General features: G+C 41.9%; 1 protein-coding gene across 9 annotated transcripts in view; it reads left to right on the forward strand.

Annotated features, from left to right (window-relative positions):
- KLHL29 (kelch like family member 29) overlaps window positions 1–27,201 on the forward strand; it is a 403,126-nt gene that overhangs the window by 159,254 nt on the left and 216,671 nt on the right. The gene's annotated exons all lie outside the window — the stretch shown is intronic.

Here is a 27,201-nt window from a genome sequence, read left to right on the forward strand (position 1 = left end):
TTGGGAGAGGGATATTTGATTGCTTAGCTGCTCTTCTGCAGTCTAAACCTTCCCCAACATTGTGGCAGATGTCATTAAACTCAGTGGTAAGAGAGTGCCCCACACAAGAGGTGACATTGTGAATAAAGAAAGTAATCATGGGTTATGGAGCGAGAAGATTGAGAACCTGGTTCTCCTTGTGTGATGCTTCAAGGATGTGGGTACAGCCAGCAATGTTCTTCCAGGCTGAGGACAGAGAGGACTCTCTGTGTCATCCGGTTACCAGTTTTGACTTTAGCACATCTTCCTGAGCTGGTATGAAGATCTCAAAGCGTAGAGGCCAACCTTCCACCTCCCTTTGTTTGTGTTCCTACTAATTAATTATCTTCCCAGGTAAAAGTTTGTTTCATGCTTTTTGGTAAACCATTTAGTCTGTCTTCAGACGTTTAGTCCTTGGTTCCTCTAGTTTCCTGCGCTTCACCAGTTTTAGTAGCCTCCAGATAACTGTGTGTCTTTTGCATCCCCTCCATTTTTCATTTGCCTTTGAAAATATAGGTACCAAAACCATACGCATCCTTCCAGCATCAGACTTGCCAGTCGCTTGCATGGCAATAAAACTGCTCCCTTCCTCTGTTCTCATACCTGCACAGCTAATAATTGCTCCAGGCGTTTTAGCCAAAGTGCTAAGTCAATAGTTATTAAAAATACATATACATGCCATCATCCTCCATTACATGTTATCAGAGTCATAATCTTGTCAAAGACTGAAATGAAGTCCGTTTGACAAGATCTATCTTCTGGATACCTGTATTGGTCATATTCCTGTCTTTCATCTCCCAATTAACAGAATCCTAAAGTGACAAATTCAAAATGGAGGAAAAAACTTCTTTTCCCTCTGCCATGTAACTGGACTGTGAAACTTGCTGTGTTGGTGATGGAATCAGTCATGGAATTTGCAGATGAATGGTTTTAAGGACCAGTAGACTATCTAATCTGGGTGAACCATTTGGTCTTTAGATTATTATGTAAATGTATGTAAGATTAAAGACTTCATCCTGAGTTATGTAATATGAACGGAAAAAGCATTGGAAGGGAGAGAAAAAATTGATCAAATTAACTGTTGGAGAGAGGTGAAACCATCTTCAGAGGGAAGCTTAAGAAATATAACACCAGCTATGAGGGGGCTGGGTTTGCTCTGTGTTTTTATGCTTCTGGAAGAGCTTTTTACATCTTTCTGTCTAGGGCTTTTGAAGGATTTTATTGCTAATTATTAATGTGTAGGAGAACTTTAGAACTAATTATACTTTGCAGACCTTTGAAATTTATTCTCAAAGCATACCTGTAACCTTCTTACCACAGATGCTTTGGTACAAATCACACTTAGTGGATCTGCCACATTTAAGTGGTTACGGATGTTTGGTCTGAGTTACTTAAACAAAAAAAGCTGTATTTTCCTTAGCTTTATTTTTTGCTGAACAAAATGACGACGATACTTTGTACTGTTGTAACCCATTTAATCGGAGGCTGCCAGAAGACATCAGAAAAGTGATTTAAACTTCAACAACCCATAAGAAATAGTTTAATGTTGCACTCCAGTATACCGACAGGGAAGCTGAGGCACTCGGAGGTAGTGGTTATTGTTTTTTCTGCTCATTCTGTGCCACTGTGAGCAAAGTTCCAACTCTTTTACTCAATTTGGCTTTTCTTCCATGGTGCTGTAACCAAAGCGTTGGGCCACAGACCAGCACCCCGAGTCAGTGCCGTTCGAAGGGATGAGTCCTTTGCCAGAGATACATCGTCAACCCCTTGAATGCCTGAAGTAGTTGATAGGAAACTGCAATTCCTGCCATTAAACTGCGGCGTTCGGATCAATTTGTCATACTTTGAGCCCAGTCATGTATGATGATTGAGCTCAGGTTTGGGTTTGTCTGTGAGGTGGAGTTTGGGAGTTTTTTTCCTGCAGTGAGGTTATTTGTTGGTAGAAGGAAGCTATCAAAGAAATCCATATAAGACTGCAGCACTGCTTAAGATATTGGCAACAAAACAGTCTAAAATTCATTTAAGGATGCTGCACACCATTCCAGCTATGTTTTCTGTTCATCTCAGCAGCACCTTCATTCTTTGTTGCTTTTCCGAATTACTTTGCGAGTTACTTGTACAATTTTCTCCATCAAAGCTCCTGTATCACAGCTTCAATTTAGAAGTGTTGTCATGGGCTGTAATTTGAAATTTTATTACCAAGAGATTTTTTGGTTATAGAACATTTACTTTTATCATCTCTGTATTATTTTTAAATGCCTGAAAAGATTGATACATCAACAGAATCTGTGCAACGCCAGGCGAGATCTGACGGTTTTTTTCAACCTTAATTTTAAAAACCCTTTGCTTGGAACATAAATTGATTCTTAAGCCTCCACACACTTAATGATTTGTTATTCTCAAGGTTAAACGTATGACAAATTTTATAAAAATGCCAGTCTTGAGTTTCGATAAGATTTTCTCTAGTTGAGCTCAGGGATAACTATATAGTCTTAAGTCTTTAAATAGCATAACTGAGACGTGATCCTGGCCTCCTGTACTTACAGTACTCCCGCGGCATTTAAGACTTGTGTGTTGTTGCTACTGTAGATTTGATCCCACTGTGGTTGGCCACAGTTATGATGTGGGAGAGAAGACGGAGATGGTAAAGCGTTTGTTAACCTCTCTGGGAAGTCAGGCAAGGATTGCAGGGGAAAAAAGTCGTCCCCACTGTCTTTGTTTCCATGCATCACTGCAACTAAATGGCATTAAAAAAATGCGTGGGGAGGGAAGAAAATTCTTATGTTAAAGGAAAAACAAGTCGATGTGGCTGAGGAATCATCCTTTAAGGTCCAAAAAAATTTAGTTCCCTCAACAGCAGTCTGTCACATGCAGATGATTTGCTGTACGTTGCGGAATTTGTGTTGTCTGTTCTCTTTCTCTCACTTCTGGGGTGATGATTTGCTAAGCTGGTGTATGGCTTCCACAAATATTTAAAATATTGATTAAGGAGAGCAAAAATAAACATGAATTGTTTTTCAAGTTACGCCTTATGTTGTACATGACTAATTACATACAACAATTTGCTCTGCAACGGTAACTGAAATTTATGTACTCTTTTTATTATAAAACATAAGAGGCTTGCATAAAGAGAGAGATTATAAATATTGGAATACAGCAGTCGCTAGAAAACAGTCAAAACATGCAGTGAAGAGGCATATAGGATTTGTTCTTCCAGCTTCGCTGTGCGAAGCTACTCTTCCACTCCCCTGAGGGTTTGTATTGATAGTTGGCATATTTCGGTCACCATTTCAGATAGTAGCCTGTCAGTTCTTTGACCTGGACACGATGTAGCAGTCCAGCCCGAGTGCAATAATGGCAAAAGCTGTGTTAAAGATCCTCCTGATTCTTTTGGCAAATTACTGTGATGATAAGTGAAGCTTCAGTTGCTGGATGCCAAATAGTGCAACTGACTTTTTTCCAAGAGCGGATTTTTACCTATGGATAAATTTTAAAACAGAGTAATGTTCAGTTTAATTGGTAAATGGGTCATGGGGTCATAGAATCATCTAGGTTGGAAAAGAGCTTTAAGTCCAACCATCAACCTGACACTGACAAAACCACCACTAAACCATGTCCCTCAGCACCATGTCTACGTGACTTTTAAATACCTCCAGGGTTGGTGATTCTACCACTTCCCTGGGCCGCCTGTTCCAATGTTTGATAACCCTTTTGGTGAAGTATTTTTTCCTAATATCCAGTCTAAACCTCCCCTGGTGCAACTTGAGGCCGTTTCCTCTTGTCCTATCACCTGTTAGTTGGGAGAAGAGACCGACCCCCACCTCTCTATCCCCTCCTTTCAGGCAGTTGTCGAGAGCGAGAAGGTCTCCCCTCAGCCTCCTTCTCTCCAGGCTGAACACCCCCAGCTCCCTCAGCCGCTCCTCACAAGACTTGTGCTCCAGACCCCTCACCAGCTCCGTTGCCCTTCTCTGGACATGCTCCAGAAGATGCAAGCCTGTTCCCACCTATGCAGAGACTTCTGGTGTATATGAATCTCTATCTATGGCAGGATATTACATGAATGTATAGGAATTCAGAGCAATGCCCAGAGTATGTAACACTCAATGGTTTGTAACAGAAGACAAGGACAAGTTTTCCCTGGCGCCCAAATCACATTCTCCTCGTTCTCTAGGTTTGAAAGTTCAGTTAGTTTTGCACAATTTACCTTTGGGGGTGACACACCATTTAACTGGAGTGCAGCTTCCAGACTCTGCCTTCGGTGAGGAGTCTGCAAGGAAGGAAAGACAGCCAAAGTGTGTGACGTTGGTGATGACGTGCCATGGCACCAGCCCAGCTTGGGTGAAACCAGCACAGTTCACCACAAAAAAATATCATTATAATATCCTCCTGGTATTCCCAAATAATTTTGAGAGTTGCTTTTGAGGAATGGACAGAGCTTGTACTAGGAATGAGAGGAGGTCTGATTGTTGACTGGGAGACTTTCTTTTTACTTACTACAAATTGACCAAAAATCTCTGTAAATTGAACTCGGCAATGATTTCTGCTGAAGTAATCATATTAAGCTACTGTGAAAACATCATGACTACTAGGGGGTAGCTGTGCCACCAAGGGACAAGAGCGCAAAGTGAGATCAGTGGTGGGTTCCAAAACTGATGTGTTGAAGGCCTTGAAGTAGAGGAACCAGTTCTTCCCTTTGAACAAACTAGAGAGATGCTTTGGGCAGTTTTCAGGCTTCTCTGTAGAAGGCTATTCTTAATGATCTGTGGCCCTAGAGAGGGCTTAATTTCTGCTGATGATCTGTCATTTCCTCTTACCATCTAATTTTAGTGTTTTTTCTCAGATGAGTTTTTACATATTTTTCATAGTGTAGAAATTGGAACATACAAAATGTGGTTTTAGTTTGTCAACTTTTGTGGATACTTTATTAGACTGAAATTGGTCTGAAATCCCTGGCATGCTAATTAATCTGTAAAGTCATAAAAAGCTGCTTGGATTTTTTGACTTGCAATGTGTTTATCATCTGTTGAAAGAGCTAAGAGGTCTGGCCAGTTTCTAGGCCCAGTTCCATTTGAAGATGAAAGGCAGCATTTTTGAAGCACTAATTGACATAGCCAAGTACTTACAAGGTCACAAACATGACAGCTTTGGATAAAGAAAAAGGAGTATTTCTAGGCTTTGGCACTTTGATCAAAAAGTATCTTGACTTCCAAAAAGGATAAATATCAGTAGCAACAGTAACCTAAACAAAGTGTGCATTGGCCAGGATTTAAGTGCTTGTTTCTTTGAAATGATTTAGAGTTCTTTTTATTTTCTTATTTCTTTCTTGTCATTACTTCATTTTCACGTGTATTAGTTGCAGATTATCCATTGAAAATGCAGCAGAATATATCCCTCTGCCATTCAGGAAGCGCGGGTGCTTCATTATAAATTTGGCCCAGCCTCCTGTCTGGCTAAAAAAGCCTCCCTGAGAGCTTTCTTGCCTATGATTTGCTGTTGATTTCTAGAGGTTTTATTTTCAAGAAGCGATACTTCTCAAGGAGGGCAGGTTATCCCTGTTGTGGATGCATAAAATCCTAAGGTCGGTTGCTGTCATTAGGAACATATTGCTATTGTCATCATCAAACGTAGCTACAAAAAGGATTTTACAAGGAATCAGTTTGTGGCTTCCTTTTTTTTTTTTTTTTTGCTGTCAATGCCTAACTTTGCCAGGTAGGCCCTGGAAATTATTTTCAAGAAAGCTGATCCTTTCTCAGCTAGGCAATTTCTGATTTTGGCTTTGCATGAAGTGGTTAATGTCAGAGAAGTCATTGAGAGAGGGGATAAGTGGATTAAGGTATGTGTTGGGTACAGAGTGGCCCGATGCAAACAGTTTGTAGAAGGTTGGGTAGAATGTCTCCATACCATTTTCGTTATAAGTAACAGGAAAACAGTGGTCATTTTTAAAAACACAATTTAAATGCTTATCAGAAGGAAAATAAGTTGTTTGCCAAATGGATAATATTTTCTTGACGGCATTGGTTTCCTCAAATTGCTGATTGCAGTTTTCAATTTACAAGTTGCTTGCAAAACAAATGAACCAAATGAATAAAAAGAAAGAAATAGAAGTGAGCCAAGCTTCACCTCTCCCTATGATTTCTATGAGCCCTGAGTTCCTGCTCGATACAACAGTTGTCTATGTGATAGACATAAAAATAAATTTGGCCCTGGGAGTGATAAACAGTACATTAAACTCTGCTCTCTGGCTCCTTGTACTGCTGAACGTTGCACCTGCAAATGCTGGACACAGGCTGATGCGCTCTGGGCATACTGGGAAGCTCTGATCAGCCAGAGCTGACGCTCCAAACTGACATTAAAGCAGCACCACCGCCCTGTCTACAATCCTGAAAATCCTCTTGAAAAAGTGCCCAGACCTTTAAGAGGAGCACAAGGATCTTGTGACTTGATGGCACGAAAGGTAGGCGGCCTGTGCTGTTTCGACGGAGGATCGCTCTGTCAGTGCCGCAGAAGTAATGCCAGGAGTCACGTTACACCAGCGATGCTGAACTCCGCTCCATCCCATCTGAACAATGCAGACAAGATGCAGATATCTTCTGCATAAATGGAAATACGGTGACTCACCATCCTGTGAGTGGGCAAAACACAGGCTTACCGTCAGTGCCTGCAAGAGTACTGCAGGGGAGACCGCGAAAGGAATTCCTCACCCTTTTCCCCAACTCCAGTTTCACTCTCTTGAAGCAGCTCTGACAGAGATTTATAATCGACCATTACTTTTCAAGGTAGGATGTAGAAGAAGGATAAACGTGCAGCTACCCAAGTTATTTTGTTGGGTTTTCTCTTGGAATTTAAAGCATTACTAAGTAAGTGTCCAAGTGTTGGTTAACTGCTCTAGCACTCTGTTTGTGGATGAAATGGGCACTTTTCAGCAAACAAAATGCAAATTTTACTTTGGTTTGGAGGAATTCTGTACTGAACTCTCCCAGAAATCACTCTGCCTCTTCTGTTTTCGGTTGTTCTCTGCTCCTGTCAAGCTGAAATATATGTGGTTGTTACCCACTACAATTTAGCGTCACCAAACTGGTTCACTTTGGAAAACAAAGCTTGTAGAAGTTCTGCAGAGAAATATATGCTGTCTGTAAAGTGGTGTTTGTGTGTAAAGCGATATGCACCCACTGTATAAATAATGAATAATAACTAGTAATAAATTCTTCATATCATAGCGTTATTTCTTACTGTTTATGATCCCAGTTCTTTTATGGTAATCCTGAAACAAAGCACTGAGAAGTATGTGAACAATATTTACTATTGCTAAGTTGTTGCACAAACATGTCAAGAAAGGCTGTGTAATTTGAATGCTTAAAATTATATACTGTTTACATGATAATATTATATATAATTAAAGTTATCCTTTTATCCCAAAGAAACTCAAAGTGTTATGCAAAGTCCACGCGTTCGAAGCACTGAAGTAATGCATCAAGGTACATTTCTCAGCCAGCAAGTGGAACACTCCCAAAGAGCAATGCTGAGCATAATTTGACCACGTGTTCCCTCGCAAATCCAGATTCTTTTTCAGAACTGCCAGTCCTTGTAAGAGGAGCTGTGTTGTACAAGACCCTGCAGTGCCCCCAGAAGGATCCAGTTGTTCATCAGTGACAACCTCCTGTTGGCTCAGGAATTGCTCAACCAGCGTATGAGAGCCAAGCAGGCATGGTTGAGGTTGGAAGGGACCTCTGGAGGTCATCTGGTTGGCAATGGACATGAAGAGCTCTAAGAAGCGTGCTTATGAATATACTGGCAAGAAAAATGCGGGCTTGGTGCTCAGTGGGTTAAGCGACATAGTCCCAAATGGACGTAGGAGAAGCAGATGTACTCATGCCTCCTTTGCCTTGGTCATTACTGCTCTCAGATTCTCTCAGGTCCCTCAGCCTAGCAGTAGTCTGAGGGACTGAAGTATGGCCCATGGTAGAGGACAGGCATAAGGACAGGGACAGAGGACGAGGAATGGACTTACAGACCATTTAAATTAATTGGGCATACACAAGTCCACGGGGCCAGACAGGATACATCAAGGGATATTGAGTGAGACACGTGAGCTGATGCCATTTAGAAGCCACTTGCTATCATCCTTGAAAGGCCATGGTGATCAAGGAATGTTCCTGATGACGAGAAGACAATGGTCATGGCCATCTTCAAAGAGGGCAAGAGGGATCCAGGGAACTATGAGCTGGTCAGCCCAGCCTGAACGTCTAGAATGATTGTATAGCAAATCTTGCTTGAAGTTATTTCCAGGTACACAGAGGACCTGAGGTCACTGAAGCAGCCAAGGGCAAATCATACCTGACCAACCTGATGGCCTGCCACGATGAGATACCAACCACAAGCATTCTGTGATACGATCCTGACAACATCCTAGAATCGAATCACCATTTAAATATGCTTCACAAGGCAGAGGTGCTGTCAGTTTGCTTTAAAACAATACCCAGAATCCTCATCAGACAATAAATACGAGAACTTTGGATTTATTTTAGGTCTTCTGAGCCTAACTCCTATCTTGGCATAGTCATCATGGTTTTGTTTTTGAACAGCTTGTTTCCTTTAGAATTTCTGCCTCATGCTGGGATGGAGTAAGACTGAATAATTTATCTTCCTTTTCCTCAAAAGCTGAGCAGTAGTTATACCCCACATGGATTTGAGACATTATTCTCTTTCTAAGCTTCCATTAATTATCTTTATCATCCCTGCTTTTAAAGGTCTAGCATTTATCTTTGCAAGGTTCTTCAAGCTGGATTATAGAGGAAAATTTGAGTGTATTAATTCCATTCTTGCTCATGAGGTTTTAAACTCATGAGGTTTTAAAAAAATAAACATTTTTTCCACTGCTCTCAATAATTCTTCTGGTAGTTTTCCTGTGACCAAAGTGTCTGATGTGTAGAATTGATGGGTTTTAAGGTCATCATACACATGTATAATTATCTCAGTTGTGCTGCTTTGATTAAGACATACACATGTATACAGTTTTTGAAGATAAGGATCACAGATACTTTGCCACATACACAGCTGCCATTCACCTTGTTTTCTCAGCCTACTTAGAAATACAAACTACTTTACAATAATGTTTAGCTCTGGAGCGGTGCAGGATAATGCTATTTCAGGTTTTTTTAGATGTCATCTAATCTATGGATTATACGGCTGTTTCAAGTTTTCAATACATTCATCTTCATTTCCATCTTCACGTTATGTAGGTAATTCCTGAGTTTTTCTGTAAGTTGCCATTGTTCCCATCACCGATTGCTTTGTAAAGAGTCAGGGTAGCAAAAGCTCGGTGCCAGTCCTTCTCCTCCATTTTCCATCAGGCACTTGATTTGAAACTCTTCTGACACTTCCCACAGCGTATCTGGCTGTACTGGAAGCGCCGTAGCTTGCTGGCAACTACCATTGAATCATGGGTACGAAATGAAAAGCACACCATGTTTACCACAACTGTTTTGACCTTCTGTTGTTTTGGCACCTCTGTGGAAAAAGGGTTGTCTGGAAAACAAAACTTGAGAAAAAAACCCCAGAAGAATAAGGAAGGGAATCGTGAAAATGCAGAGAAATTTTAAATCTGGTCAGATACTCTTACTTCTTTTTTTGTGTCTGTTTTCCAGCCAGCTCTTCTCACAATACAATTGCGTTTGGCTAGGTCTACACTAGTAGATTAAGTGGTGCCAGGGCACGGGCCCAAGAGCTGGAACTTGACCATCTATACCATTAAATTGTTAGCACAGGCTTTGCCTTGCGTTCGGCCTCGGCCAGCTAGTGCTGTCATAAACAATTCCCAGGCATGGCTTGGGGATTAGCAAGGGCCAGCAGCCGTTCCCAGTCGGCAGTTTGGATATAGCCACCTTGTTCTGGAGGGTAAAAGTATATAATCCTGTGAACGTGGCCAGGCCATGTCTTTTGGCCTCAGAGCTGTATAACGGGTCCTGGCCCTGTTTAGTTTTCTAGTTACTATGATGGCTTTGTGTTTGAGGCAAGTGTAATTGGTTTTACTTGACTCTACAGTTTCATACTTGACCGAGTTGTATCTGAACAATAAGGAGCGTGAGCACATCTCCACTTTGTCTGTTCTTTCAGCCGACGTACCTGTGCACTAGGATGCTGTGGTCTGTCCCTATTGTAAATTGTCACAGAAATAGAATGGTTGGTGAATCCACTTTCCCATCATGAACAGAAATATATAGTCTAAGAGAGTCTAGTGTATCTTCTAGGGAGTTGTTTCCGCTGTTTTTCAGAAATCTTTGTCACGGTTTTGTACATGGGCAACCAATTGCTGGCAAATTCGGTTCCTGTATCAGAATGAAGAATATGTTCTGCAGATGTTGCTGGTACCAGGGAATGATTTTTATCCTTTCTGTTGGATCTGGAGATAAGAGAATGTGTTAGATATTGGATGGATGTTGGCATACAGCTAGTACGAAAGATCATGTTAACCATTAAGTGTTAAAGTAGAAACGCCTCTCGCTACCTGCACAATTGATTTTTCGCTTAGTAGACTGTCTGTTCTCTTCCTTTCTCACCACAGCATTGAATAGAAAATAATACTGCTTTCTGCCATTGAAGGCCCAATAAACCTGTGATAGTTGCCAGGACTGGGAAAATTCCAATAGTATGGTTATATCCTTGTGTCCTGCCCTGTTTTCATCTGGACGCTTCCATTTCCATCTGCCTGAAATACGATTATGTACGCATCTTGATTTTTTGGAGATAAATTACGAATGCCTTTCATTAACAGAAGTTGCCTGATTCCGTGAGTCGAGAGCTTCAAACTGCCTTGTTGGTGTGTCCTTCTGGCGCTGCAAGAAGAGAGACCTGAGGTTTTGCTTCCCCTTCAGCATTCAGAACATATCCAGAGAAGGGCCATGAGGATGATCAGAGAGCTGGAGCACCTCTCCTATGAGGACAGACTGAGAGAGTTGGGGTTGTTCAGTCTGGACAAAAGAAGGTTCTGAGGAGACCTTCTAGTGGCCTACCAGTATCTTAAGGGGGCCTACAAGAAAGCTGGTGAGGGACTTTTTAGGATGTCGGGTAATGGTAGGACTAGAGGGAATGGATTAAAACTAGAGATGGGACAATTCAAACTGGATGTTAGGAAGAAGTTCTTCACCATGAGGGTGGTGAGACACTGGCACAGGTTGCCCAGAGAGGTGGCGGAAGCCCCATCCCTGGAAGTTTTTAAGGCGAGGCTGGACGGGGCTCTGAGCACCCTGATCTAGTGGGAGGTGTCCCTGCCCATGGCAGGGGGGTTGGAACTAGATGATCTTTAAGGTCCCCTCCAACCCTAACAATTCTATGATTCTATGATTTTTGTCATCATATGATGTCAATTCAGTGTTCCCACAAGTGCCTCTCACAGACTGTGCACACCCTCTTGTGCCTGCCACAGCCTGTGCAAGCAAAATTAAAATAGCGTCGTTAATGTGTGTGTCTCCATGTGTAGTGGATTTGGCCTTGATTTTTAGTCAGGGATGACAAATTTGGAGACTTTTCAGTGCCGGATATTTTACCTGAAGTATTTATTGCAGGTTATGTCCATTGGTCCATTTATGATGGCACCTGGACAGACATCCATGAGCATGTGTTATATTTGGGAGACTCCCCCTCAGAAGAGACTACAGAAACAAAGCTTGATGCATCTCACCTGTGATGTTATTTCTTGAAGAGCTCTGGTGACTCACTTTCCTCATCCCATCAACCATAAAATCTGCCAAATTTACCATGCTTTTGTAGAGGAGCGGTTTACGAGTCTGTTTGATGAACAGCTTAGGGGTTAATAGCGGGGTGTTTTGCCAGTCAGGTTCAGTCAAATGTAACGCTGTTAGAACCGGGTAGTTGTTCAGTGCTGTTGGAAATTAGCTTCTGTTTCTCAGCTCTTTTCCCTTTGTGTTTCTGCTTCATTGTGTTTAGTGCCCTGGCTGTTCGCTTCTCCTTTGGAGGCGAGTGTTCCTGGACAGAATCAAAGTACGTAGATGGAGCAATGTGCAAATGTGCGTACCACTGCTGAGGGCCTTTTACAAGAGCTAGACTGCTTGGAGAAAGGAAGAAAAAAAGGAAGAAATGCAGTTGCAGGAAGCGAATCTAAATAAGCTCCCACTCCACCTTTTTCAATTTACTGGAGGAAATATCTTTCTTCATATCATTTGACTTTTTGATTGTTAGATCAAATTGAGCCAGTTGGAATGAGCCTCCGTCATCAGAACAGAAGTCCTGAAAACCTCTGTTTAGCTGCTCTCTGGTCTCTGTGCAATTGGTTTGCTTAAATTTTCTGTAATAACCTTTTAAGAGTCGTGTACCCATTCTTCACTGAGGACCCTGCTGTGCATTGTGATTATGTTATCTGTTGCCTCCCTGAATGTTTAACGTGATCAAAGCGTTGTGTTGTGGGGCTTGGTTTCGGGGGGAGATTTGTCTAGGTCTGTTACTCCCCCCGCCTTCCACCAGCTTTTACTTTCAAAATAGAAGCTTACATTGCTTGTTACCTATTACTCTCTGTGTGTCAGTCCTCCTTTTCTTCTTTTTTCGCCCCCCTTTCCCCTTTTAAAGTGTCTGCTTGGTAAAGTATTGGACGAGCATGCTGAGTCGCGCTGATAATTAGGTAATTTGAATTCGGCGATGGATGTTAGATGTTAAGTCGTGGGTTGGAGGCTGGTTGTGTTGGAAGGCAATGTATTCTGTCGCTGGGTGGGAGAGAGTTGAGATGCCCTTTATATCAGCGCCGCTCACCAGCAAGCCAAGGGTACAGCGTTGAACAGGAATGCGATTGCGTGGCCTTGTTCGCCCTCTTTCTCAGGGAAAGCAGCAGATGTTGACAGTGAATATAGTGAAGTGCAAACGGGTAAAATAATGAACTGAAGTGGTAGCTTAATGGAATTATTAATGGGATTTGTGTTCAAATAGCGAACAAGGATTGATTTTTATTAACATAGGTTTTACACATGTAAACTTATGCAAAAGATTATACTTTTCCTTCTCCGGCGGAGTATTTATAGACTGTGCTGTATGCGCAGGATTCTCCAAACTTCTTTAAATATTGCCCTTTCTCCCACTTACCTCACGGTGCTTCTCAGTGTGTAGCACTTCATATAAATCTGTATAATACACCCAGAGGTTTAACTGAACAGCGAGGAAACCTTGAAATTAAAACTGAAGTAGTAGGTGTTCAGTGGGAGTTTGGTGTTTGCTTGTTCATTCTCACCAGAATAAAAGGTGGGAACATGACGGATAGCTCAAAATGCTAAAGTGCAGCCTTCTGCGAGCTGCGAGGCCTCTGCTAGAAGTGGCTATATACCTACAAGGTGGTGGTGGAGATGTCATAATTATGAGCTGACATTTAAAGAAATGTCAGAAGCATTCAAACAAACCCCTGCTCGGCTTCCACCCATGTATCTTTTTGTGTCCCCAACCCTGCCATCTGTTATCCCAAGGACTCCGGTTTTGATTACCTTTTTGTTTGCTTATCTGATAAATGTTTTGTTTATCCTCTATGCCTGGCCTGTGCTTCCAGAGATTGTTTGCAAGCCCCTTGCCCTCTTTGTACGTGGATTCCTCCTAAAGAACTATTTACCACCCTGATGCTGGCAAAAACTAATCCTCTGATTATGGCTGGGTTGGGAGTATTTCTGAATGCATCTGTATTTAGAAGCAGACTTGCCAAATACCTGTTTGGCGTGTGTGTACAGAAACATGTATGGTATTACTCAGCGTCGTTACCTGTCATCTACTTACTTGCTTCTTGTGTTTCTTTCTTCACACGTCATTTTCTTGTCATTTTTGGATGTGAGCTCCTCAGAGCAGGGACCATGCCATTTCTGGCATTTGGGAAGTCCTTTGTTCCATTTAATAGGTTTTTATTTGTACGTGTCTTTTGAAAATCAAAGAGAAACGCTATATTGGCTTTCTGCCCTGGTGGACCAAGGTCTGCGCAAAGTTCATTGGCAGCCATTAACAAAGACTTCTTCCAAAGCAGCTGCCATACTTTACTGGTATTAGTGATAATGTTAAAGTGTGTTTTATGCTGCTAATCCTGGCTCAGCCCATAAAAGATAAGAGCAGTCATAGTAGGTGAGACTCTGCATTCATACAGCTTGATATTCTGCCTCCAGTGGGAGATTTACATTGCAGGTATGCTGTATGTGTACTTCCCGGGTATGCACTTCCCGCACCACGCAGCTCGGGGATTTCTTTAACCACACGTATCTTTGTCTGTCACCCATCCAGTAAAACATGAAGTATATGCTTGCCTTCAAGCATGCGAGTAGCCCCGTTGACCTCCGGATGGCTATTTTCATTCTTACTCTTCAGTAATTTTTAATCATTTAGCTGGATTGAGACTTTCCTATGGAGAGATATCCGTGGCAGGTAGCTGCTGGTGAGCGAACCAAAAGGAGCTGAAGTGTCCTTGAGTCTGCCTGGTCTTTAAGAGCTGTTTTTGTTAGGGAAATGAGTTCTTCAGACACACATCAGTATCTGGAGGCATGCACAAGAGGGACAGGACTCAGCTCACGTCCATTCATCTTGCATTACCTGGCCCAAAAGACCAAGTAATTTCCAGCTGGGCAGAAGAGGGAAAGCCCACCGAGCAAGCCTTGACTTGCTGCTTGGAAGCCCTAGTTAGACACTTACCTAAATACTGGCATTTTAACAACCATAAATGTGCATGCAGATTATGGCTGGTGATTCTGTAGAGTCAGATGGATGCAAGGTCAAGGTTGGATGTGTAGTGTTGTAGCAAGACTAACCTCTGATGGCTGTTAGTGCTTTCTGTTTCCGAAAAAATTGCTGACCATGTGATTTTTTATTGTAAAATCACGTTAGTCCTGGGGTGGAAAATAGTGGGTAAAATATATTGTACCATAATTCATATTAATGGAAATTCAATAATGGCAACCTGTCATCCGCAGAGATTAGAAATGAGTCCGAACGTTGTGCTATAAAAACATTAAAAAGGCATTATAAATTAGAATCCATTGCACCATGTTTTGCTCCTTATAAATAATGGAGGGAAAAACTAGTCCTTGGAAGTTTTTGGATTGTCCATTTTGAGAGAAGCCAGCAATTACTTTCTAGAGCTGACTGTGCACCATTGATCTGACTTATGGATTTCATAAATGCAGTGGTCTGCTAATTTAATAAACTTGCTCAATCTGTTTTTAAACAGAGTACAGAACTTTGAAAAATGATTTCCTTTCAAACTAAAATTAACTCTTATGGCTTTTAAACATTAGATTGTGATATTTGCTTCCAGTTTTTCATTAAAATACCTTCTGGTTTCACATTTTTCCTGGGACGATCTAGACGCTTGCAGCTCATGTTTTATTATATTAAATACTCATATTTCACTTATGCTAATTTGGCATCGAGCTATGAATTGGAGTTCTTAGGGAAACCTTTATTTGGTTCTACATTGTCAATAAAGTTTACAGCTGCTTACAAAGTTTACCACTGCCAAAAGCTCAGATATAATTGTTTGGTAAACTAGGACTTGTCGTATACTGGACAGAATATTGATGATGCTGGATGTGATATCTTGTCTAAATAGCTTGTATGTGATGCTGCAAATTTTTGGGAAAAAACTCGCAATGTTTTTAATAAATTTGCAGCAAGCTGAGTAAAGGGAGAATTTCTTCTGAAATTAATGTTCACTCTCAAGCACGAGGTATGATTATTTCCTAGTCTCTAGGCTATTTTATCTGTTGTAACCACCGTAAGTCATAAAACAGTTCAAGCTGCTCTTGAAATCCGGCTGCTTTTGCAAATCTAAAACCTACCTGTTAGACTTGAAGTGTAAAGAGGTCAAATGGCGTGATGGCAAATTCTATCAGCTGAGTTTCTGGATTTGGTGATATCACATCCATTAACGTCCAGGGAAACTTGTACTCTGACTTTTTTCCCCTCCCTCTGGAAACATACCTACTCTGTTGCAGCATACAGTGTAACTAGGGACCAAATTCTTCCATGTTAAACAAATTCTGAACTTTATACAGTATAGATCCATCCTTCCTTCCCTACACCAGTCTATGCAAAATGTATTGTATCATGAATTAGCATTGACAGGGTAACTGAAGGATCTTTGGTCAGATGCCAGCTTTAATTCATTTGTCACCAAGACCAAGAAACAAATGTGACAGTGACAGTAATAATTATCTTCTTCTGTAAAGAAATGCAATACAGGCTTACACATTTTGGTTAAAGGGGAGATAAGGAAGAATAAGGCAATTATACCTAGCATGCACTTTTGACCTGTGTTTTTATCGGTCTTGACAAGCTTAGAAAGTGTGATGGTACATCCTGGCCAAGGAACACCTAAATTCAAATAAAACAACTTTCAGCTGCTACCATATTTGTACTGCAGACTGATAAATTGCTTTTTCAGAAATCAGCTCTGTTGCATTTTTTAATAAAGTTAATGGGCTGGGACAGACAATAGTGGGTTGCTGTCTCCTTCGTGTATTCTGGATACAAAATGAAATTCCCTCAATCTTACTTAATGTTACAGGTTTGGGTTTTCAGAGGAATAAAAGAAAAATCAATGTCATTTGCAACACAGCACAATATCGGAGCATCAGGATTCAGAGAAACTAGCTAGTGACTGACCTTGAGGACTCTTGGACTACTCTTAGCTTCAGGACTCCCACTTTTTTCCTGTCCACCTCCTACAGATACAGGACTAATACTATTTACTTTTCTTTATTCTGGCTCCGTTGGATTCCTTGAACAGCTCTTATGAACTGTTTGAACATGGATAACACTGAAACTCCTGCCTAGGCAGAGGTCCGGTTCTTGATGATATTCAGACCATCTCGGAAGGTCTTTTGAAAGAGCCTGAGGAGTGAGTTGTCACAAGCACGAATTTTTCAAAAAATTGACTTGAGGAAGAAGCAAGCTTCAGCTTGATGTAGGGTCAGGACCATGGTCACATAATTTTGGGTGTTAGTCTATCTGAATATTTAGGTACTGTTATAGACTTCGGAGCCTAGCTTTGGAAAAGGCTTGTCTAAAACTAAATGGGGATGCTTTAAGAGAAGTGTCTGTAGAAGTGCAAGTTCACAGCAAGTCTTTGATTGGGGAAATATAATGATGTCAGGCCCATGGCAAAGAGGCAGTGCTCCATGCTGTTCGCTGCTACCGAAGTTGAGCTTGTCAGTCCTTGACCAAACTGAGAAGCTGACAGTGTCATCAAGACCAAGCCCTGAAGGGCTGGCTGAGAGACTACGTCAGTCGTCTGAACGACGGAGCTCATGGACTGTGTCTCGCAGTAGGAGTGAAAGAACAGACTTGGCAATATTTCCATTAAAGAGTGATCTTCCTGAAGACAGCAATCTTTCTGCTGCTCATGGGGCCATTCTGCACATTTGCGTCCTCTCTCCTGATCCTGACAAAACGTTCCTTCTGTCTGCCAGGTTTTCTCCTGACTCATCAACTCTTTCAACTGTATTTGCGCTCTTCCTAATGAAAAAAAAGAAAACAGAAAAAGCTGTTTCTTTTTAATGAAATTTCTTGTATGAAAACAGAAAATCTCAAATTGTCTCATTGATCTTTTTTGTTTTGTTTTATTACTTAAGCACTAAAAATGAAATAGATGAGACATAAATGAACTGGCTCATCTTTTGTTTCTTTCCTGCTCTTGGAAGGCTTTATTTTTTGTGCTTACGATACAGATTTGTCATATATAATGCACTTTTTTTTGCCTTCTCATCCATTTTCATGCCTTTCCATTTATTTTTACCTCCAACAGGGCTGGGTACCTGGAAGCTCTCTGTTGCACTCCTGGGAACAGGCTAAGTCTAGAAGATAAGGCACAAGGAAAAGTTTAGGGAAACCTGAAGCCTGATACTATTCCACTTGACAGCTTCTGATGAATCATTGAAGCTTTGATTCACCTTGTATATCTTTATCCATCCAAATGTTAGGCATCTATTTAAAGCTAGCTTGTAGCCTCCCTTTTCGTTCAACAGAGAGGAACAGCACTCTCCGAAAGGTGATTTTTCTCATCCTAAAATAAGTAGGTTGAAGCTCTCCTTCGGTGTGCTTTTCTGTTCCCGTTGGCTACAGAGGGACCCTGTAGATCGCTTTTGGGTATCCGATATTGAAACAAAGCCCGTCCTCACATTCTGTATCATTTTATCCATCTGTGTCAGCAAAAGCTATATAAGTACTTAAAGATCTAAATGTGGAAAAAATACATGTTCTGCAAATGGTTATTGATATTGTAAGTGTTATTATTATTATTATCCACCTGCTGAGGGAAAAAAGTCACATCTTGCTTATACTGAATCGTTAGAGTGGCAGAAACTTTGCACAATGTTTCACTGCATACATTTATTTCCCCTTTTTATTTTGCTTTTCCTTTTGCTGTTCTTCATTAATGCAAATTTTTTCTCATTTGTGACACTAGTAGGAAGCGCTTGGCCCATTACACATGGCTTAGTCATAAACAAGGTATTTGCTCTTTCTCATGAACAGAAGAGCGTCAGAAAATTTCATTCTGGATTGTCGGTGACATTATCACACTGGAGTTCGCTGTTACTGAAAATTATTTTCTCTGCAGAGGCACCACTCAACCTCAAGATTTTGAGCTAAATCCACACGAATACATCTCTGATCAAATTGCTCATTTTCAGTTATGTGGGAAGACTATAAAGGAATATGATGGAGTATTTGTAGAGGCCGTGGGGAGCTGGAAAATGAATACAAAGAACAATGAAGTTTTGAGGCTATCGAGGAGATGGGGTGCAGTTTTCAAACAGAGAAAAGGACAAAAATAAGCGAGACCCTTGGGTTGGCTTTGAAGCACTAAGAGGAGGAAGTCAGCCGCAACAAGCCACAGCTTGTGCTTCTTTCCGGAGTGTCTGTACTCCGATGGCCCACCATGCTGAATAACGCTTGCAGGAGGTGCTGTCCTTATTGTAGATGTCTGATCTCTATGATTATGAAGGCAGGTAAACATTTTCCATCTCTGTTACCTGATAGTGGAGGACCCTGAATGGTGCGGTAGTGGAGTGGTGAGGGAACTAGTGGGAGATCTGAGGGGTTCGGGTTAAGCTCTTGACTGTGTTCTTCACACAGGTCTTGGTCTTGGGCAAATCATCCAAGTGTTTGAATACCTATTGCCTCATGATTTAAATGGCATTTAGGTGTGGACAGTTGTGGATTTGGACTTCAGTGTTTTGTTTCAGTAACTGTAAAAGAAGGGAGAGCACCCACATTGAGGAGACATTTTTGAGGATAAACACATTAAAGATTATGAGGTGCTCCAAGGCTACATCCATACTTGTACCCTGAACTGCCAGGGCACGGGCCCAATGTGTACAGCCGTGCAAGAACAAATTGTACTAAGCAGCATGAAAGTAAATTGATTTAAATTCTACCAAATCTTATCAAATGATAGTATGTTACCATTTCTAGAAAAAATTACAGCTGACTGAAGGGAGTTGGGGAAAATAAAGACAGATGATCTGGAATATTCCATAGTTCAGGAAACACAAAACAAGACAGCAAGAAAGTAAGACACTGTGACATGCCTATAGGATGACTCTGTTTGCAAAAGCATGATTCTAGGCTTTAGAGAATTTGGGAAGAGTTTCTAAAAGCAAACTCTGGAAGACACAATGGCACCGTTTTTAAACATGACTGCCTCAGCCCTCTAACCCTTTGCCACAGATTTATTTCTAGCAAGCACTGCAGGATAAGGATATGTAACTGCAGCTTGGGTAACCATGCTGTTGGTTTGGTTTATGAATAGAAACCCATCTTTCATCCTAAAGCTGATCTGCTCGACTGCTGCAGTTGAAGCTTGGATGCACCTTCTGTTCTGCTGTCCCATGCGATGGACTTCTGGAGCCAGCAATGTCTTAGGCCTCACAGCTTAAACCACCAGGACTTATGTCTTAAAGCCCTCGGGAAGGGGCATCAGAGTTTCCTAGATAAGCACCTCAAAATTAGCTGTCAGTGTAATAGTGTAATTAGGAGAGCTGGCAGAGACCTTGGCTGCCTAAAAGGAGAAATATCAAGCAAAAGTAGAGCAAGTATTTTCATTAAAGTCTGTCCTATTAGTAAGACTGATGCTTAAATACTCTACCCAGCTCTAATGTCCATAATTGAAGAAGATGGAAAAGATCTAATGCAAGCCTTAAGAAGGACCATAAAAATTATCCAGGCCTAGAGAAGAAGCCATCAAATGTGCTTCAGTCTATTCAGTTTGCTGAAGGAAGGTTGGAAGATGCTTGCTTAGGTGCTGACACATGGAAAAAGAGCTGAAGTGGAGAACATGTAGATTTTGCAAACAATACTGAGTGACTGGAAGGAGCAGTTAGATGATAGAAGGAAATCAAGTCATCCCAAATGATCCCATGAGTTCTTCCAGCCTTAGGTGGTGAAGCTAAAAGAACTAGAACACTAGCAAAAAACTGCACTTCTGAATGTCGAAAGGACAACAATCTTCCACTGACGTCCTGTGGTGTCTTCTGTTATTCTCTTGCAAGGTTTTGACTTCAGTAGGTCTTCACACCAAAGGTTGATTTTGCAATTACCATAAACATTTAGCTGATTCATTTGGAGTACATTCTCTTAGTTGCAGAAATTGGGGAAAAACAAGTGAAAGGTTTTTTTCTTCATGAGGGCTCTTGATTTTAAACCTCTTACTATTACTTGTGGAGATTTCAGTACCTGCGCTAGAGCAGAATTCTTCTAATGCAAAATTATTGGATGATGTGACATCAAAGTCTTTGTAGCGAAAATGACTGAAAATGAAACTCCTGTAGCTGCAGCGCTGTTTGGGATCTAAAACTACGGTTAGAAAAAGATGCGTGCTGTGTTAATCCTACTTATGACTTTACCACCCTTTTTATCAGGTCTACTGCAAATGTCAGGTCCTCAGCTGGATTGTGTTGCTGAACGTCCACATTTGTTTTCTTTCTTTTGTTTCACCATTTTTATTTTTATAATGCTGCTTTCTGCCCAGGTTTTCTCCTGCCTTTGCAGCTCTTAAATATTTCCTTTAATCATATCACTCATTTTATCTAAATAGCAATGACATGGTAACTAGGATTACACTCAGTTGTTAACATAATGTAACAGTTAGTTAATCAGGTTGCACTGAGTATGTCAGGATCGTTCAACAGCGGGGCACCAGGGAGGCCATTCCTTCTGGCTAGCAACGCGTAAACCCATGTAGGTCTCTCTGTAAGACTCGGGCACAGAAGGAGAGGGATGTGAAAACAAACGGCATGACAGATGTTAGTCACTGTCACATCACCGAAGGCTGCGGTGCAGGGCACTCAGTGATGTTGCTGAGCCGCTGGTGGACGGGGTGCCCTGTAGGAGGCCATACAGGTTAGTGTAGTTTGGAGCTCACAATGCTTCACTCAGCCTTTGGGTTTTGCCTCGTTACCTCTCGATATTTGGTCTTACATTTCTCAGGCCCAAACTTCTGAGAGCCTTCTAGGTAGGTGTATCGTGGCAGTCTTAGAAATACAGACTTTAAGGTCATGACAAATCTCAGTCTCATAACAATGAAATGTTTATATAGTTATAAACCACTCGAGCATCTGCCCAGTCATGGTGCACGTTGCTTATCTATTTTATCACATTTTTTATCCTGCTAGTATTAGTGACTTCTAGTGTTGCCAACTCCAGATGTTCCGATGTCATGACGCAGTCCCCCAAATCGTAAGATTTTTACAAGATAATAAACTTGGGGTTGCTTTAGTTTCCTTTATGACTTCTGAGGTTTTGGAGTATGGTCGGGTAGCATTTCACATTATTCCCCATAACAATCAGGGTTAGAAAATGTTTATCTTTTTTAAATTAAAGCAAAGCTGACCTCCATGAGTCATTTGGAGCCACGTCACTTTGAGTCAGCCGTAAAACAGGCTGCTCCCAAGAGGGGAGAGAGGGAAGCAAAATTCAAACACCAAAATGCGGAGTTGTAAACCTCAGAATCCTTGCTGCCTAACCCTGGGGGTACCTGCAGGCTCCACAGGTGCCTTACTTTTGACAGTTCAGAATACCCCTGGCATCTCCAGCTGTGTATCTGTGCGTGCCAGAACTGTCCCTGGCTTACAGCTAAACCTGTCTGGGACTTGGAAACCAAGTATTCCTGCACCAAAATCCACCGAGCGGCATTTCTCAGAGTATGCCTTACAAAAAAAGAGGATTTAAGGAAATCTGAATGCAAGACATAAGGTCAGCAACAACTTTCTTTTTTAAAAAAACCAGTGTAGCACCGGGAGATCTTAAAACTGTCAAAAACTGTGGGGAACGAGGATTTTTGGATAGAGCATTCCAAGTGGCAGGTTCATCATCTCTGCTCTGGGGTCAGGTGTGCGCTCTCTGGAGAAGCTCTTTCCTTCAAGACCTGGCAGTGGATGCTCTGCTCATACTTAAGAGGGAAAGGAAAAAGCTGAGGTCAGAAGAAGAACGAAGGGATATGTCCTGTATTTGACAAAAGGAATGCAAGCCCAGCAGGTGCGATCCTGCTGTTTAAAAGAACAAACAAAAAAAAAAGAGAAAAATTATTTTTCATTAAAACACGAGAAGGAAAAAAGTAGTCTCCAAACACACAGTCCTGAGGTAAGGTTTCAGAGCTGCAGAGCAATTTTGGGGTTCAGAAACTATGGACAGTGAAATGAAGGTAAAAAGTATTGGAGACAGAGTTGTTTCTCAGTCACTCAAACTGATAAAACACATCATTTCATAATGTTATGGTTAAGAAAGGATCTTGCTGCAATTAAATGTTTACTTTTAGTGAGTTAGGGTGTGTTTTTTCTTCACATGATTCTGACTTTGCAAATAATAGAATAACTCTCTTGGTTTTGCAAGAATATCCTTGTGATGCTTTCACTCTCAAGTCAGTCTGTTATTAAAAGTCAGTCTGTCTGAAGCTTGCAAATCCAGGATGCATGTGTCCTTTGGAGGTGAAAAATCCAATTACAGCGGCATGCGTCGGGGAACCTTCAAGCCTGGGAGGTGGGTTTATCTCCATCTGAATAATGAGGGGTTTGTAAGAGAGCTGGCATCACAAGTTGTTGGGCTCTGGAGAAAAGCATTTGCCTGTAGATATAAGTCAGGCTGCTCTTGTAAGAGGCAGAAAAGTTCTCGGTGCCCCAGTCAAGCCCCAGATTGTCACGTCTGAAGCAATACGAAGAAATCCTTTAATTTTAGAAAATGACCTCAGTATCAGACCACTAGCCTATGAAATAGAAGACCTACTTCAGTTGCCTCCTCAGTTTGAGGAGATTCAGACTTACATTTCCTAAGTTTCCAGGACTATTTTATAACACACTAGCATTTCTGAATAATATTCAGTACTCTAAGAGCAGGGATATGAACCTGCCTCTTACCTCCCCATCACACCGTGGGGCTGCAGAGCCAGACAGCCCTGAGTGAAGTGAGACTCACTCCTTCCCCCAGCTTCCCTGTTGGGTTGCAGGTACTTAATGAGGTTCTAGCCTTTGGGGAGTTTTCTGCTGAATTTGCTGGCTTTTGTGAAATGTGAGGTACGTATAGTACATGGTACATCAAGTCCAAATACCTGACACAAGAGTTCTGGGTTCTTCTTGGACCAGGAAAGCATGAGGAGAGCAAAAATGGTCCAAAAATCCTGTCCACCTCATAGAAGATGAAGCCACAGAAATAGTCTTCTCCATTTCCCAGTCCTGCACATATTCAGCAGTGAAATTTTAAAGCTCTGGTTTCAAGTGTCAAAGTCTGCAGCAGTACCAATAGTGCCTAAAGGGGACTGGAAGCAAACAGCAGAATATTTTTTAAGGGAGGTCTGCGGTTCCCAACACAACCCTGCCCGTGGGCGTGGGGTCGTGGGGCCGGGGCAGGCGAGCGTGGGGCTGCTGGGGATCGGATGCAGAAGGGGAGAATGGACAAGGGTTAATGGTGCTGCTGCTGCGAAGCCACAAGTTAAGAATATTTTTGGCTTTTAATCTCCGCTTGTTTGGGCTGGAAAGCTGCGAGCTTTGACTTTTTGACCCATTTTTTATATTGTTTCCGTTTGGATCTGTCTTGGATTTATTTGGACCTAGAGGGGTTTTTTGAGGATATTTTTAATTGGATGTTAAGTTAAGAAGATCTATTTCTTGGTCCATATTTCCGGGCACAGGAAATAACTCTTTAAGTCTTTTATAAAAGCCCTACGATGTGGTGTTTTAAAAGTTATCCTAAAAATCCAGCTGAATTATCCAACCCTTTATCCTTCCGCTGTCACTGCTTCCACAATATGAATTGATTTATCAGTATCAGTCATTTGCTTTTTGATTGCAAGAAATTAACTGGGCTGTAATTTCTCATTGGCTTTCCATTTGCATTTTAAAGAATAGCGTAAAAGTGGAGGCTTGACTGTTGGGTTTTTTTTACTGTGTCCTTACAATTCTTAATAATTCTGTCTCTTATCAACGGAGGCAACTGGCAGTCCTGTTGTAGAAGGAGATGAACATGCAGATTGGCAAAGCAACACCTATACAGCAAACTGTCGGGTCATAAAATTCTGTTGCAGTAGGAAAAAAACAAAGTTGTAACAGAATCACTTAATACACACGTGTTGGTGTTCCTGTCTGGAGCACATATGGCAGCAAAATGGTTTAGGGACATGACAATATTTCGTAAATGGAAAATTCTCCAAGCAAGTGGTTATACCTGTGGCTCACCAAAAGGTTTTTCCTACAGCTGAAAGTAATTGAAGTAAATAAACTGCAGAGACGGGGGTTGGGAAGCTGAAAGGAAGCCCAGCGTGACTTGCTGAGGTGCAGAGAAATCTATGCAGTGTAGAAATCTACAGTTTGTTACATCCCACTCTAAATGCCTTTTATGTTGTGAGACTGAGAGGCTGAGGAGGCTATTTATTTAGGTACCTAAATCTGGCTTTCAGTTATTCTGGATCCAGGCCTTAGTATCTAACCTCCAGAACCTCCCATCTAAATGCAACGTTAAATGAAAACACTTGGAAGTTTGTACATCAGCCCGGTAATACTATCCCATGCAATTTCCTATGATTTCTCATACTGAAAAGATGAGGGACTGCACAAGGTTTGGTGCAGGACTGGGGTGGACAAAGCAGTTAGGAAAGTCAACTGGCATCTTTCTGCACTATTTGTGCAGAAGGCAGTAACATACTTTCCCAGGCAGCAGGACTGACACAGTATTTAGAGTGGTGACGCTAAAGAGCTGGTAACACAAAATGGAAATGTGCGTGGACAGGTCAGAAAGTGCATTGCAACACAGGTACCTTTGGATAAGTGTGAACAGAGAAATAACCCCATGAATCATTTGAAAGGCTGCAGTGTACAAATGTGATGAGTATCCAGCCTGTAAATGCAGCTCATCTCAGTTGTGGGCTGTATGATCATATACCTCAGCGAAGGTCTGTGTTAGTATAGCGTGTATTCAACAGATAGTCTGTTGAGTTCTCCACTGCAAATTAACATTTGGGCCTCAGATAGAAAGGATGAGGCTCAGTTTCCTTAAAAAAGGAAAAAAAAAGACATGGGAGTCCTGGTGGACAACAGGATGACCATGAGCCAGCAATGTGCCCTTGTGGCCAAGAAGGCCAATGGCATCCTGGGGTGCATCAAGAAGAGTGTGGCCAGCAGGTCGAGGGAGGTCATCCTCCCCCTCTACTCTGCCTTGGTGAGGCCGCACCTGGAGTACTGTGTCCAGTTCTGGGCTCCTCAGTTCAAGAGGGACAGGGAACTGCTGGAGAGGGTGCAGCAAAGGGCCACCAAGATGATTACGGGAATAGGACATCTCTCTTATGAAGAAAGGCTGAGGGATTTGGGTCTCTTCAGTCTGGAAAAAAGACGACTGAGGGGGGACCTTATCAACACTTATAAATACTTAAAGGGTGGGTGTCAGGAGGATGGGGCCAGGATCTTTTCAGTGGTGCCCAGGGACAGGACAAGAGGTAATGGGCACAAACTTGAGCATAGGGAGTTCCACCTAAACACGAGGAGGAACTTCTTTCCTTTGAGGGTGGCAGAGCCCTGGCACAGGCTGCCCAGAGAGGTGGTGGAGTCTCCGTCTCTGGAGACATTCCAAACCCACCTGGACGCGTTCCTGTGCCACCTGCTCTGGGTGACCCTGCTCTGGCAGGGGGTTGGACTAGATGATCTCCAGAGGTCCCTTCCCCCTATCATTCTGTGATTCTGTGAAAAATAAGTTACTATAGATATTACAGCTGCAATGGGGTACGCCACCAGGTCGTCAGCTTCATGAGGTTGTAGATCTCCTGTAGGCTGGATTGCTATACTCATCCAGACTGGTGCAGATGTCTGAGTTACCTCAGGCATTTAAATCAGCACTAGACACTAAAGTGTAGGCAGCTGAACCTCTACCGCTGTTAATTTATTGTGTACTAAATGGTGAAGCATTTTGCAGAGGCAGCAGGAACGCAGCGAGTCAGCAGGTTGTGGGGATTAGTGAGTCATGCAGCAGTGAGGTACCCGTCTGTCCTGTCCTCCAGCCGTCCACCGTGGGCATCACTGTGCTTCACGGAGGGGCGGCGGAGATTCCCTCCAGTGGGTGACAGGTTTTTCAGGACTTAAAAGTTAAACAAAAATCGAAAAGAGGACAGCTTCAGACTAAGCCAGGGGAACAGCTGCTGATAGTGAGCTTTACAGTATTGCTAAGTGATGTGGAGGAAGCCCTATTACTCTTGACTGCCTAATTGGATGGGATATCGCTGCAGAAACCATATTAGGGGACAATCCTGCACTATCAGCATGAACTGGGTGAGCTAATGGCTGTTTTTCCTATGCAGTGCCCGTGATCAAATCAGAATGGCAATCTAGCTGGAATGAGCAAAAAAGAAATTACATACTGGATTTCATGGAAAATTAAGGCTTCGGGTTGCTGTACATATCAGCAGTCTTGAGTAAATCTAAACCTGTGTGTATTTTCTGCCATTTTTTACTTTTCTCTTTCTAAATCTTCAGCCTGACGTAGTTCCTTCAGTGATTAGATACAGTTTTTTATTTCATTTTTATTGTACAGTTGAGGCAGATATTTAAGGAGAAGAAGTGGGGGGTTGGGAGAGGACCAAAAGTTAATGTTATAGCTTTTTAATTAGAAGTCTTTTAAATTACAGCAATTTTATACTGTAGTAAGTTTTCAGGGCCATTTAGATTCTAAAATACCTGCCAACTG

This window comes from Larus michahellis, chromosome 3 (assembly GCF_964199755.1).
Source record: "Larus michahellis chromosome 3, bLarMic1.1, whole genome shotgun sequence".
Lineage (NCBI taxonomy): Eukaryota > Metazoa > Chordata > Aves > Charadriiformes > Laridae > Larus > Larus michahellis.